The following is a 15,736-nucleotide window of genomic DNA, read 5'->3' on the forward strand; positions in this document are numbered from 1 at the left end:
ATATTGTCTTGCTTTGTTCTGTTTTGCTTTGCTGTCTGTCTCCCCCGTTTATACTGTGAGCCCGTCACTGGGCAGGGATGGTCTCATCTGTTGCCAAATTGTACATTCCAAGTACTTAGTACAGTGCTCTGCATATAGTAAGCACTCAATAAATACTATTGAATGAATGAATGCATTCAGTGATGGGCAAGACAGTGATGGTGGGTCTGGCTTGGCCAACAGGGACTGATACTGCACTGGGCTCATCCCAGGAATGAGCCTCCTGAAGCTACTGCCCACCTTCTGCCTCCCTGTGTGTGGATCTGCAGCAGCTCCCCTTGACCAATTGGGCAACCGGACAAGAGGAGCTGCAGCAACGGATTAGCCAAGGTGGCCCAGTTTGCCAATGTCCTGATGTACCTTCCTTGCATAGTCCAGGGGAGAGTTTGGCAACCTCCTGACTGCAGTTGACTCCTTGTCAAATCCCGGGGGGGTGGGGGAGAACAACTGTCATCCACTAGTCAGGTCCCCCCTCAGGCACTCTGAGGATCATTCATTAGTATTTGAGATCTTACTGTGTGCAGAGCACTGAACTAATAATGATGGCATTTAAGTGCTTACTAAGTACCAAGTCCTGTTCCTAAGTGCTGGAGTAGATACGGAAGTAATCAGGTTGTCCCACATGGGCAGGTGTGGTGGTAGTTAATCCCCTTTTTTCAGATGAGGTAAGTGAGGCCCAGACAAGTGAAGCGACTCCCCCAAGGTCACCCAGCAGACAAGTGGCAGAGCTGGGATTAGAATTCATGTCCTCTGATTCCCAAGCCCACACTCTTGCCACTAGGCCATGCTGCTTCAGAACTAAGTGCTTGGGAGAGTACAACAATAAACAGACACATTCCCTGACCACAATGAGCTTATAAGCTAGAAAGGGAGACAGACATTAATATAAACTACAGCTATGGACATTAAGTGCTTTGGAGCTGGGGATGGGGGCACAATGAATAAAGGGAGCAAGTCAGGGTGACGCAGAAGGGAATGGGAGAAGAGGAAAGGAGGGCTTAGTCGGGGAAGGACCTGCCTCCAGGTCAGCAGTGCATGCAACCCCCCCATCTTCTATCCTCACAGCCAGGCCTAAACCCTTACGCCACTCTCGGGGGAAGGAGGAGGAGGAACTTCCAGTTTAGCAAAGAGAGCCCAGTGACAGGTTGAAGCAGCCCAAGATGGAGCCACAAGTCTGGTCAAAAACACAGTCACTCCAGGATGAAGACCAGTACCTGTGGAGCCTGGCTTGAGCCCCCTCTCTCCGCCTACCCCCCAACCCACCACATACTGCTTTCCCTTTGGCCCCCTACCCCTTGCTAAAGCAGCATGACTGCCCACCCCCATCAGTAATATTAGAGTGCCTACTCTTTGCAGAGCACTCAAGTATATGGGTTAGCCAGGTCATGACTTGCCCCTTCAGCCAAATCACCACCACACTGGCCCAAGCACCACTAAAGTCCGGTCTCAATACTGCATCAGTCTCCTCCTGACCTCCCTACCGCCAGCCTCTCCCCCTTCCAATCTATACTTCACTCTGCTGCCTGGATCATTTTTTCCTCAATCATTCTGGACAGATCTCCCCTCTCCTTTAAAAGCTTCCAATGGTTGCCCTTCCATCTCCACACTGGGTAGAAACTCCTCTCCATCAGCTTGAAGGCAGTCAGCTCTTCTCACTAAAGCATCTTTGTTCTCCTCTCACTATATCCAGCCACACACTTTGCTCCTTTAATATCAGCCCTCCCTCTTGTCTCTCAAAGACCCCCTTGCCCATACCCTCCCTCTTGCCTGGAACTCCCTCCCTCTTCCTAACAGAGCCATGCTCCACCCAACAACAAAGTCTCCCCACTGCACCGCCCCCCGCAAAATAAGTGGCCTCCAGGAAGCCTTCCCTAACTAACCTCACCTAGGTTTCCCTCCTTACTGCATCATTTATTCACTTACGTGCAGTGGTGATGGTGGGAGAACTTATGTACACAACCTTATTCTCTGTTGCTTCTCCTACTTATAGTTTATTTTAGCTCCTACCTCCCTTGCTAGACTGTAAGATCCTTGAGGGCAGGGATTGTGTCTTATTCTACCATACTCTCAAGAGCCTCGTCCAGTGATCTGCACACAGCTAGCCCCCAATACATACCACTGGCCAAATGTTCAGACGTTGTTGACACCATCACCGGCTGTCCCTGCGGCTCCTCCTCAGCAGCTACCCGCCACACACTCCACTGCCTCCATTCAGGCGGCAATGGTGGGTGAGCCCATGCTCTGCCAAGCCACTAGCCTGGCATTCTCCCCTGTCCCCTCCCTGCTTCCCCAGCCCATTCCAATGACTCATTTAAGCCATACTTTCCGTGTGTGTGTATGGGTACCCACATGTGCGTTTCTGCCAGGACACTAGGGGTGGCAGAGACGACGGTGAGGAGGCTCCAGGAGAACCTGAGGCAGAGACGTCCCTGGTCTCATGTTTCAGTGGTTTGGGCACCAGAGGCGGAGGTGCCCAGGGCACCTCAGAACAGCCTGTGAGAACACACCCAGCCTTGGCCAAGGTCCTGCCTTAACAAGACAGGGGGATGGGGCAGCTTGGACACGACTGGTAGGTGACTGTCATCCTTTGCCCACAGTGCCACGAGTTGCTCCCTTGGCCTCAAGCAGTCCCTCCAGATTCATGGGCGCGCAGAGCCTGGTGCTGGCTCCAGGACTGAACAGAGAAGCCCAGGGTCAGGAGAGGGAAGAGCTGAAGCATGCTGGGCTGTCTGGGCAAGAAGGGAGCTCAGGGACCAGGCTGCTGGGGCACAAACAGGGCCAACATCTGCTTTCCCGTGCCAAAGCCTCAGAAATTCTGATCAATGCTTTGTCATCTCAGATGAATTTCATACTTCTTACATACTCTCCTACATCGTCACATCTCCTATTATCTGCTGGTCTGTCCCACTAGACAATAAGCTTAAGGGCAGAGGGTGTGTTTAAACTACTGTATTCTTCGAAGGGCCTCTACAGCACTTGGCAAACACTTGATTAATAATGATGGTTATTTAAACACTTACCGAGACAATCACCATGTAGATGCAATTTTAAACAACAACAACAACAAAAAAACCCCAACAAATAGTCCCTCTCCCATACAGGAATCTCAGTCCAAGAGGGAGGGAGAGCCCTGATCTTATCACCATTTTTACAGAGGAGGAAACTGACCCAGAGTTTAAGTGGCTTGCCCAAGATCACACACCAGACTAAGAGCAGATCCGAGTTTAATTCCTAACCTTGTGCTTTTCCCCTAGTCCACCCTGCCTCCAATGAACTCCAAGAGTTCTTTGGAAGACCACGGAGTACAAATGGAATTTGTCCCGAGGCCTTTGAGGAGAGACACTTCCCAAGTTTCCTCCAAGCTTTTCCAGGCTGGAGAAAACTATTTTTCACCACAACAATAATTCCACTGAAAGGAGACTCCAAGCAGCCTCATGGATCTGGTTTCTCCCCAGTCCCGTCGCCTCTCCCGGAGGCCCGGGGCTAGCTCGAGGAGGCTCAGAGAGGACTGGCCACAAGCTTCACCAGGACAAGAAGAGCCCGGCTAGGTGCTCCCAGGGACTAGAGAACCCCTCCCCACAGAGAGGCCCGAGCAAGTGAGAGACCGGGGCCTCTACAGATAACAGGGACAGGAGGAGACGAAGGGCTTGGCCGAACGGTCCACTTGCCGCAGCTCTGCGGTGAGCATCATGTGGGGTAGCAGCCCTGGCCAGAAAATTTTCACACAGACAGCTGGAAGGGTGCACTCGGACAGCCAGGAGGAGATTGTTACCCCATAATCGATCCCTCAGCTCCACTTGAGGATGCGGTAGAGGAGGATGCCAGCCAGAACTGTCGACCAGGAATCAGTCCTAGGGCCCCGAGAGGGCATGCTGGCTGGCATGCCTTTAGGGCAGGAGGATTCATTCAATCCAATTGTATTTGAGCGCTTACTGTGTGCAGAGCACTGTACTAAGCACTTGGGCGAGTGTAATACAATAAACCGTCACATTCCCTGCCCACAATGAGTTCACAGTCTAATGGAAAATTCAGTGGCCCGTATGGTGAACGAATCTGCGACCTGGGAGGTGGCGCTGGGGACTGGTTGCCACCGGATTAACAGCAGACAACCAGAGGGACCTGAGGCACTGTGCTGGGCACAGGTGCTAATACCCCCAAAACCAGCCACACCTTGGGTCTGCCAAGTTTTGGGTGGGGGCTGGGGGGAGAATTGCACACTTCCAACCAGATCCTAGGGTCTCCCAAATGGAAGAACTGGAGCCAAGGAGGCACCCTTTCTCAAAGAGGGAGCACTGGTCTGGTGGGGATTAAGGGTGTCAATTGGACCCCAATCTTAGTTGGCCCTGTCTCCACTCTTCAAGCCAACTTTCTGGTTATGCTTCATCCTCACCTCTCCCACTGCATATTACTCACACCCTCCTCCACTTCCTATCCAGTAGACCACCACCACCACTCTCCCCATCATCACCATTCAGAGCTCACATCTCCTCCAGGAGGCTATGTCCCATATTGATTTCTCTCTTCTGGCTTCTCTCCTTCCCCACCAACTGCCATCGCCCCCCAAACACTTGGCTAACTGCGATTGTCAGACTCCCGTGCAGATCTGATACACCCCATTTCCTAAACACTAGCTGAGGTACTCATCTCCTTTTCCTTCTTCATATTTAGACTGTAAACGCAAGGAGGGAAAGGACAAGGTCTAGCTCTGCCCCCAAGAAATGTTCAATCACATTTATTGAGCGCTTAATGGGGTGCAGAGCATTGTACTAAGCACTTGGGAGAGTACAGTATAACAACAGACACAAAACACGGGCCTAGGAGTCAGAAGTACCTGGGTTCTAATCCCGGGTCTGCCACATTTCTGCTGTGTGACCTTGGGCAAGTTGCTTCACTTCTCTGGGCCTCAGTTACCTCATCTGGAAAATGGGGATTAAGACTGTGAGCACTATGTGGGACAGGGACTGTGTCCAATTCAATTACCTTGCAATCATTTAGTGGTATTTATTGAGCACTTAATGTGTGCAGAGCACTTGGGAGAGTATAATATAACAAACATTCCCTGCCCACAGTGATAGTCTTGCATCTACCCCAGCCCTTAGTACACTGCCTGGCACACAGTAAGTGCTTAATATAATTATTATTAGAGGGTTCAGTCAATGCAATGGGTGGACTGACTGGAGGACCCTTCCCACTTCTGGCAGACCCTTACAGGTGGTCAGCTAGACAGGAGATCACACTCTCCAAGCAGCTGCACCCTGCTCTCCTCCATTAGAGCAGGGGCTCTTTGAGGGGGCAGGAAACCGGTATGGTGGTCCCATCCAATTCTGCCAGCATCCAGCCCAGCCCCTGGCGTTCAGGACATACTACGGCTTTCTGGCGGAGAGCAGGGCACAGTCGTCTGCAGGCTCCAGGGCTCCCACCTGACTTCGGGGAAGGAAGGTCACTGTCCCAGAGTCTCCGATTCATTCTTCCCCAACCCCACATGAGCATTTTGCGGTGCTGAGGTATTAAGGCATAATAAGGTCGTGAGGAAGTTGCAACATGTTCACCAATTAGTGGTCTAAGGCTTTCCGTAACTTGGCGCCGAGTCACCTCTGACTCAGCGCGATCCGACTGGAGGCTGCAGATACCAGTCTGATCTCAGCTGTGAGCCCTCACCTCCACTTATCACCTTCTCAATCTACTCCACGTGGGGGAAGCCGAGGAAGGGGGCGGGGTGGCCATCCAGCCTCCCAAAGAGGTCACTGCGGGCAGCATTGGGCTTCCAGGTTGTGGCCTAGCAGGAAGATCTAGTGGAGCCCATCTTCAGACTGTAAGCTCATCCTGGGCAGGGAATGTTTGTTTATTGCTGTACTCTCCCAAAAGCTTAATACAGTGCTCTGCACAGAGTAAGTGCCTAATAAAAACAACTGCAAGTCACAACTTCTCTGTGCCAGTCACCTCATCTGTGTTAAAAAAAAAAAAAAAAATGGGGATTAAGAATGTGAGCCCAAGGTGGGGCACCAACTGTCCAAATGGGGATTAAGAATGGGAGCCCAAGGTGGGGCACCAACTGTCCATCTTGATTAACTTGTATCTACCCCAAAGCATAGAACAGTTCCTGGCACATAGTAAATGCTTAAAAAGTACTATAATTATTAATTCATTAACTGACTCAGAGTGGGGGAGGGAGAGAAGTGAAGCCTTGGAGCTACATGTCTTCCCCTCTTCTGCCTCTGAGGCAAAGCAAATGAGCCTTCAGAAGTCACCATCAAGCTCTCAGGCTAGTAGTGGTGTCTACCAATCAGTGGAATTCAATAATAAAAGTAATAATGGTATTTGTTAAGTCCCTACCATCTGCCGAGCTCCGTTCTACGCTCCGGAGGAAGACAGAAGATAATTGGGTTGGACACAGTCCCTTTCCCACACAGAGCTCCCAGTCTTAATTTTTCTTTGACTCAGTTCCCTCATCTGGAAAATGGGGATTAAGTGACTTGCCCAAGGTCACACAGATAAGGGGCAGAGCTGGCTAAGAACCCAGGTCCTTCTGATTCCCAGGCCTATGCTCTATCCACTAGGCCATGCTGTTTCGATGAGTGCTTACTGTGTGCAGAGCACTGAATTAAGCACTTGGGAAAATGCATTAACATAGGTAGACATGTTCCCTACCTACAAGGGGCTTGCAGTCTAGAGAGCAGCTACTACTGAGTGCAAACCCTGGAGTGAGCACAATGGAGGAGAAAAGTTTCCTGCAATCCAGGAGCTCACCCATCTCACACTGCCCCACAGCACTCACGTCCACATCTATAGTCTGGTTATTTAATAATAATGATGTTGGTATTTAAGCGCTTACTAGGTGCCGAGACTGTTTTAAGTGCTGGGGGAGATTCAGGGTAATCAGGTTGTCCCACGTGGGGCTCACACACTTTTAATCCCCATTTTACAGATGAGGGAACTGAGGCCCAGAGAAGTGAAGTGACTTGCCCAGTCACCCAGCTGACAAGTGGCAGAGCCAGGAGTCGAACTCATGACCTCTGACTCCGAAGCCCAGGCTCTTTCCACTGAGCCACGCTGCTTCTCACCCATTAATGTCTGTCTCCTCCTCTGGACTGTAAACTCATTGTGAGCAGGGAATCTGTTATATATTTATAGTGTACTCTCCCAAGTGCACGGTACAACGTTCTGCACACAATAAGCACTCAAGTACCAAGTGGCTTGGTTTCATCAGAAGTTTCCAGAAGAGGATGTCAAGCTGGTATCAGTCTCTCCGTGGGCCTCGTCTCCCGGCTCCATGTTCCTGCTGGCATCTGGCCGCTGACCAACCCCAGCCGAGGAGCCAACCTGGGAATTTTACCCAGATCACCACATCTTGGTTGCCATGGGGGGGGACCGGCAGTCTGAACACGAGGCCTCGGATCTGTTGCTCAACCTGCTGTGTGTGCATACTCTTCTCACCCTTGCCAGTGTCTGTGGGGTTGGGGGGTGGGGGGAGGGGGGTGCAGACTTGGAGGCTGCCATCCCAGGAGAACTTGGAAGAAGTGAGGGATCCACAGAGAATACAGATTTCCCCACTCCCCCTTTAGGAGTAGTGCCGGGCAGCTCATCTGGCAGATAGAGCATCTGCTGTGAGGGGGCCGGCACTACCCCGGGACCCATCACAGAGCCAATGGGTGAGCAGAATAATAGTGAGAGACTACTAATTTATTTACTGAGAAGAAGCCTGGCCTAGTGGAAATAGCCAGGGCCTGGGAGTCGGAGGTCATGGGTTCTAAACCTGGTTCTGCCACTTGCCAGCTGTGTGACCTTGGGCAAGTCGGTTCACTTGGGGCCTTGGTTACCTCACCTTTAAAATGGGGATTAAGACCTACAGCCCCATCTGGGACAACCTGATAACCTTGTATCTCCCCCAGCGCTTAGAACAGTGCTAGGCACATAGTAAGCAATTACATGCCATTATTATTACCACCTCATCTGTAAAATGGGGATGAAGCTCTTGTTCTCACTTCCACTTGTATTGTGAGCTTCATGGGGACAGGGATTGTGTCCAACCTGCTTAACTTGTACCTAACCCAGGTTTTGGAACAGTTCTTAATAGTAAGCACTTAAATGCTATTACTGTTATTATTAGATCACTTACTCTATGCCAACCACTGCATTGAAGGGTGGGGTAGGCACAGAATAATGAGGTCAGCACAGTCTCTATTCCACATGGGCTTCCGGTATAAAAAAGAGGAAGGCAGGGAAAGCAGGGGTTTTATCTGCTTTATAGAGCAGCAGACTGAGGTCCAGAAAGCTCCAGGAACTTGCCCGTCATCCAGCTAATTGGTGACAGATCCAGGACTAGAAGCTGAGTCTCCCGAACAGTCCCAGGCTTACTCTCCTAGGCTCCCCAAAGACTAGCAACAGTAAGAAGAATGGACAGGGAGGGGTTCAGAAGGACTGTGCCCAGGTGATGGAATAATAATAATAATGGTATTTGTTAAGTGCTTACTATGTGTTATGCACTGGTATAGATACAAGATAATTGGGTTGGACATGGTCCCTGTCCTGCAGTCTAAGTAGAGAGAACCTTACTGTCAACTTTAAAGCACTCAATCACCTTACCTCCCCGATTTCTTATTCCAACTCAGTCTGCTCACTTTGTTTCTTTAATGCCAACCTACTCACTGTTCCTCGATCTCCTACATTTCTCATTGCCGTCCTCTCGCCCACATCCTGCCTCTGGCCTGGGGCATCCTCCCTCTTCATATCTTACACTCTCCCTACCTTTAAACCCTTATTCAAGGCATCTCTCCAAGAGGCCTTCCCTGACTGGATCCTCATTTCCATAATTATTTATGTCTGTCTCCCACTCTAGACTAAACTCACTGTGGGCAGGGAATGTATCTATCAACTCTTATTTGGAACTCCCAAGCACTTAGTAAAAGCACTCCGCACACAATTAGTGCTCAATATAATCGAGCAGGAGTTAAACTCCATTTTACAGATGAGGAAACTAAGGAGCAGAAAAGTTAAGTGATTTGCCCAAGGTCACCCACAGGCAAGTGGCAAGAGCCAAGTTTAGAGCCCACATCCTGGCTCCAGGGTCAGTGTTCTTTCCACTAGGCCACACTGGTTCCCTGGGAACCAAACCAGGGCCCCCAGGTGGAAACATGTCGACAGACGAGCCAAGCCTCGGAGAGGGCAACCTGGAGCCTCTTTGGATCAGATGTTCCCTGCAGAAGAGAAGGTGAGAAGAGGACAGATGGAGACAGAAGAGGGAAGCTCAGAAGATTTGTGCTGCTCAGGGCAGACAAGGCCCTGAGGCTACTCCTATTCAGTCTTCCTTCCCCTCTTTGACGTTCTAGAGAGGAGATTGCAGAGTCTCTCACCTACTAGACACTCAGTTCCCGGAGGGCAAGGAGTGTATCTAAGACATCTATTGCACTTTCCCCAAGCAGTCAATATAGTGCTCTGCATACGGTGCTCAATAAAATCCACTGATTGAAATTCTGCACAGTCAAGCAACCCAGAAGAGTTGACCCCTTTTCTCTGAGTCACAGGGTCAATTAGATTCAGGTTTAGATTTAAGAAGGTTTTCAAACTTCCCTATTCCCCCATGTCCCTCATCAAGTTGGCCTGGGGCTATTTTTTTGTTTTTCAGAGGAAAGAACTCCAATCCTGCAATGATGCTATCACCCTAGCAACCCATGGAGGATTAAAAAATAGGGGTGTCACAGCCCACTCCTCCCAGCCATAGCAGAAGAGGGCACAGCTACTCCAAAGGGATGCAGGAAGAGAGTCGCAAGCTGCAAAATCTGGAATTTGAGAGATGACCCAAAGCTGAGACAACAGGTGGTGGTGTCTTCCCCCTTGCCCCAACCTCTGGTTTGAGACAGTCACAGAGGGGACACTGGAGCAAGTCACTTCCTGGGCCAGCACTTAGTTGAGAGCTAAACAGACCAAAGTGGCCTCAATGAGAAGTTCATGCTTGAGAGTCACAGAGCAGCTGTTTGAGAGCTTTGCACCTGTTCAAGTCAAAGCTAGAAAGAGCACAGAGGAGCACAGAGGCTAAGCCACACAGGCACATGCACAGCCCAGGGCTTTCCAGAGCACCGAGAAATTCAAGTCTCGGCAATCCCACCGTATGCAGTCCCAGTATGGAGTCAGATCTGAAGCACCTCATGCCTGGTCTAATCAATCATACTTATTGAGCAAAGCACTGTACAAAGGGCTTGGGAGAGTACAATGAAGCAGAATTAGCAGACATCCCCTGCCCATATGAGTTTACAGTCTATAAGACTGTATTCCAGCTCATTGTGGGAATGTGACAGTTATATTATCCTCTATTAAGTGTTTATTACACTGCTCTGCACACAGTAAGCATATGATTGACTGGCTTGGCTGGGATCTGCCAAGGGGCAAGTAAGGAAGTTTCAGTAAGAAAGGCTATGGAGGAGCTGGATGAGTCACTGTTTAAGTTCACCCTGCTCCCATACCTGGTCATCCCCTCATGAACTGAAGTTTACTGTTCCACCTGTTGATTGTTTCCTTCCGCCCCTTTCATTAATGTCTTTCTCTTGAGATTGGAGACCTCAGGGGCAGCTAGTCCCCAGGTGAGGGCTCCACAGCCCCTGTCAGTCAACTGGGCTGCTGAGGGCTGCAGAATCCGTCCCCAGACCACTTGTTCTGCTTATCCCATGCCTCCTTGACCCATAGGCTCCTCTAAAGGAAAGTGATGATGGTGGTTTTTAAAGTAGCACATACTCTGTGCCAAGCATTGTACTAAGATACAGGTTAGATAGAAGATAATCAGATTGGACACATCCGCAACCCACACTGGGCTCAGAGTGTGAGGGAGGGAAAGTAGGTATTTTACAGAGAGGAAAAGAGTCTTTGAGAGGATAAGTGACTTGCTCCAGGTCACAGCAGGCCAGGGGCAAAATTGGGACTAGAATATTTAGTGACTCCCAGTTCCATGGTCTCTCCACCTCTTAAACTCCTCTCACCATCTCCCCAAGAATGTTTCAAGAGGTTATGCTTTTCCAGCTTTGAGAAAAATTTTCAACTGAAGTTAGCAAAAGTGGTCTTATCCGCTATCAGGTCTACTGAACATTACCATACCTATTCAGAATTTTAGTTTACGTAGATTTTTTGGTTAATGCTGCTTTTAAAGCAAAGTGAGCCCATACCACAATTACTAGAGGAAGGAATCACTCAATAATAGGGCTTGAATAGCTAGCTCTTGAACTATGTAATTGGTAGAATGCTATATAGAATGGGGGGTACTGAGCTAGGGAATGTCAGTAAGCTTCCTGAGCATGGGAAGCTCATCTAACTATTGTATTCTCCCAAAACCTTAGTACACAGCTCTGCCCACAGTAGGTACTTGGTCAATATGATTGGCGGGGGGGGGGGGGGGGCACACAGCACAGAAAAGGAGCAGGGGAAATGGCCTAACCCTTTGATTGCCCCAAAATGGAGCCAAGCCAGATATCTGACTGGAGGCACTAGCTGCTGGAAATATAATGATTATAGTATTTAAGCACTTACTATGTGCCAAGCAATGTTCTAAGCGCTGGGGTAGATACACAGTAATCACGTTGTCCCACATGGGGCTCAGTCTTAATCCCCATTTTACAGATGAGGTCACTGAGGCACAGAGAAGTTAAGTGGCCTGTCCAAGGTCACACAGCAGACTAGCGGCAGAGCTGGGATTAGAACTGACAACTTCTGACTCCCAAGCCTGTGCTCTTTCCATTAAGCCACGTTGCCTCTAAGCGAGTCCTGGCCCAGGGAGTTGCAGAGCAAGCTTCGGTTTGAGCCTCTCTTATCTTGACCCAGCACAGAACACTCTCCAGTTAGTGATCGGAGTCTTTCAGGAAGACACTGCAGGCCGGTCTTGTAGGTTTCGTGGAGGAAAGTCCGCAGCTAGGCTCAAAGTGCACAAGAGCACATGAGGTGGACATGAAATGCGCATGCAGGTGGGGCATGAACTGGAGGAGAAACTCACCCCCCCGCCCCAGTCTGTGGACCAGGGCGTGTATGGGTGTGTGTGTTTGCGTGTGCATGGGGGGGGTGGGGGGGGGGGGGAAGAGAGAAGGAGAGAGACAGGGAGCCAAACCCACTCTCAACCTCCAAAGGGAGCAATTCACAGCAAAGCTCCTGCTCCATAGGGCTCACGGGGATTGGGCTCTCTGTTCCCATATGTGCCATTTTAGATCTCTCCCCAACCCCCAAACAGTTTTTCAGTAAAACAAGAGCTCAGTCAATGGGACACCACAGGAACCATAGCTAAGTCTTGACTAAGGTGTGGACTTTGAAGATGGGCTACTGGACTTCCTGGCCACTAAATGCTCCTGTCTTGAATCACAGTCTCCTGAGTCAGAAGCCCGTGGAGCCTCGAGGAAGTAGCGAGATGGAAGCCCTGGGTGTGCGACTGCTAGTCAGGTTTTGGTGATTAACAGCTGCCACTTGCTTGTTTGCTTTGAGCAAACTTAGAGCTCACAGCTGTGTGTATGCCTGCCACGGCAGGTGGTCATCCCCGGGACAGACAACACTCTCAGATTCAGATAGGTTGTTAAGTCCTGAACAGTTATTTCACATTGCTAGAACCTTTTCCCATTTGGCCAATTAAACCCAACACATGCTATAAACATCCAGGTATTTGAACATCAAGCCCTTGCTTGTCATGTGTGTTTCCCCAACAGCCGCTCTAACCGTTAACAATTCATAGTATTTTGACAACATCTGAACCATTTGACCACCAATCCAACAGTTAACAGCAGGAGCTGCCATCCCCACCCCTGGCTAGAGAGGACAGCGAGACCAGTGTACTCTTGTCCCTCTCCCTCCTTCCTGGCCTCTAGGCCATTCACCACACAGTCCACCCACCCTAACACTATCGCACCATATCTGTCTGCTCCGCCCCCCCCCCCCATCCCCTTTATACTATAAGCAGCATGGCTCAGTGGAAAGAGCCCAGGCTGGGGAGTTAGAGGTCATGGGTTCTAATCCCCACTCTGCCACTTGTCAGCTGTGTTACTTTGGGAAAATCACTTCACTTCTCTGCACCTCAGTGACCTCATCTGTAAAATGAGGGTTAAGACTGTGAGCCTCATGTGGGACAACCTGATTACCCTGTATACCCCAGCGCTTAGAACAGTGCTCTGCACATAGTAAGTGCATAATACCAACATTATTATTATTATTAAAATGGGGGTTAAGACTATGAGCCCCATGGGGGACAACCTCATCACCTTGTATCCCCTCAGCACTTAGAACTGTGCTTTGCACCTACTAAGTGCTCAACAAATACCATCATTATTATTATAAGCTAATTGCCAGCAGGGAATGTATCTATTTTACTGTACTTTCCCAAGCACTTAGAACAGGGTTCTGCACACAGTAAGTGTTCAGTTAATGACTGATTGACAGATCCTTCTAGTTCCCTAATTTACCCCTGGCTACCTTCACCACCACTCCTCCCCCGCACACACCAGTCACCCCCCAGGGCCCAATATTCATTCAGTAGTATTTATTGAGCACTTACTATGTGCAGAGCCCTGGACCAAGCGCTTGGAAGGTACAATACCCCTCTGAACATCACCCTCTCCCAGGTCCTCACTGCCCCACAAGCAGCACCCCACCTGTCCCCCTTAAGAGCCCCCCTCCCCTCCCACTTCAGACCACCAGAGCCCCCACCGCCCCCAGGCTCCTCAAACCCTTCCACCCCCCTGCCACCCCCAAGTCCCTCCTCTGCAAACTCAGTTTCCCCCTCTCCCCAAGTCTCCCATCATCACCCCCCAAACTCCCCCAGGCTCTGCCCCTCCCTGACCTCCCTTAGGTGACCCCCCCAGGTCCTGAGCTAGCCCCCTACACCAATGCCTGTCAGCCCCTCCTCCCAGGACCTGCAGCCCCCTGCCTCCCGACGGGGTGGGCGTGAGAGCACCCCAGGGGGGCGGCCTGCAGACCCCCCTGCCCCCCTCACCTGGTCCGGCCCGGCCTGGACGGTCAGGACGCTGCAGCGCAGGCTGGTCAGCAGCCTGACAGGCCGCGCAGGCGCACTACTTAACTGGCGCCACCGCCCCCCCCCCCTCCCGCGCGCCACGCACGCGCCGGGCCGCCCAGCCCCGCCCCTCCCCTCCTCTCCTCTCCCCTCCCCGCCCAGCCCCGCCCCTCGCCTTATCCCACACGCAAACGAGGCTCTGCTCGGAGCCCGACCCCCGGCCGCCGGCTCCCGCGCATGCGCCGTCCGGGACCTCTCGGGGCCGGGGCTGGGAGCTTGGGAGCATGCGCAGGGAGCCCAGCCACCTGCTGCGGGGAGACCCCCCGATCCAGCAGAGAGCGGCGCTGCAGCCCATTCATTCATTCATTCATTCATTCATTCATTCATTCATTCATTCATTCATTCATTCATTCACTCACTCAGTCACTCACTCATTCACACACTCATTCACACACTCACTCACTCACTCGTCTTTAGAGGAGCAGCACGGCCTAGTGGAAAGAGCCCAGGCTGGGGGGTCAAAAGTCATGGGTTCCAATCCCGGCCACGCCACCGATCAGCTGTGTGACTTTGGGCAGGTGTCTGAGCCTCAGTTCCCTCATCTGTTAAATGGGGATGAATAATAATAATAATGATGATATTTGTTAAGCGATTACTATCACTGTTCGAAGCACTGGGGGGACTACAAGGTGATCAGGTTGTCCCCCATGGGGCTCACAGTCTTAACCCCCATTTTGCAGATGAGGTCACTGAGGTGCAGGGAATAATAATAACGTTAGTATTTGTTAAGCACTTACTACGTGCAGAGCACTGTTCTTAGCGCTGGGGTAGACACAGGGGAAGCAGGTTGTCCCACGTGGGGCTCACAGTCTTCACCCCCATTTTACAGATGAGGTCACTGAGGCCCAGAGAAGTGAAGTGACTTGCCCACAGTCACACAGCTGACAAGCGGGAAGTAAAGTCACTTGCCCAAAGTCACACAGCTGACAAGTGGTGGAGTGGGGATTAGAGCCCATGACCTCTGACTCCCAAGCCCGGGCTCTTTCCGCTGAGCCACACTGGTTACAGTGTAGTGTAGTATAGCCTTATAGTGTAGACTGCTCACAGACTTAATCTCCATTTTACAGATGAGGTAACTGAGGGCCAGAGAAGTGAAGTGACTTGCCCCAAGTCACACAGCTGACAAGTGGTGGAGGTGGGATTCGAACTCATGACCTCTGACTCCCAAGCCCGGGCTCTTTCCATTGAGCCACACTGCTTCTCGTGATGATGAAGGATGAAGACTGAGGATGAAGTCTCATGATGATGAAGGATGAAGACTGTGAGCCCCACGAGGGACAGTCTGATTACCTTGTATCTACCCCAGCGCTTATAACAGTGCTTGGCACATAATAAGCACTTAACAAATGCCATCATTATTATTATTATTATTGTTATTGAGCACTTACTGTGTGCAGAGCACTGTATTAATCGCTTCGAAAGTACAACTAGAGAAGCAGCATGGCTCAGTGGAAAGAGCGCGGGCTTGGGAGTCAGAGGTCGTGGGTTTGAATCCCGGCTCCGCCATTCGTCAGCTCTGTGACTTGGGACAAGTCACTTCATTTCATTCATTCAATAGTATTTATTGAACGCTTACTATGGGCAGAGCACTGGACTAAGCACTTAGAATGTACAAATCGGCAACAGATGGAGACCATCCCTGCCTAACAACGGGGTCACAGTCTAAATGGG

The 15,736-nt window shown here is 50.7% G+C and overlaps 1 protein-coding gene across 2 annotated transcripts in view; it reads right to left on the bottom strand.

Annotated features, from left to right (window-relative positions):
• Window positions 1–14,063, bottom strand: part of TBC1D24 (TBC1 domain family member 24) — a 37,456-nt gene extending 23,393 nt beyond the window's left edge. For both annotated transcript variants that reach the window (XM_029049190.2, XM_029049184.2), the window contains exon 1: window positions 13,988–14,063. The gene's annotated coding sequence lies outside the window, so the exon portion shown is untranslated. The remainder of the gene's footprint in view (window positions 1–13,987) is intronic.
• Between the last annotated feature and the right edge of the window lie 1,673 nt (window positions 14,064–15,736).

This window comes from Ornithorhynchus anatinus, chromosome 2 (assembly GCF_004115215.2).
Source record: "Ornithorhynchus anatinus isolate Pmale09 chromosome 2, mOrnAna1.pri.v4, whole genome shotgun sequence".
Lineage (NCBI taxonomy): Eukaryota > Metazoa > Chordata > Mammalia > Monotremata > Ornithorhynchidae > Ornithorhynchus > Ornithorhynchus anatinus.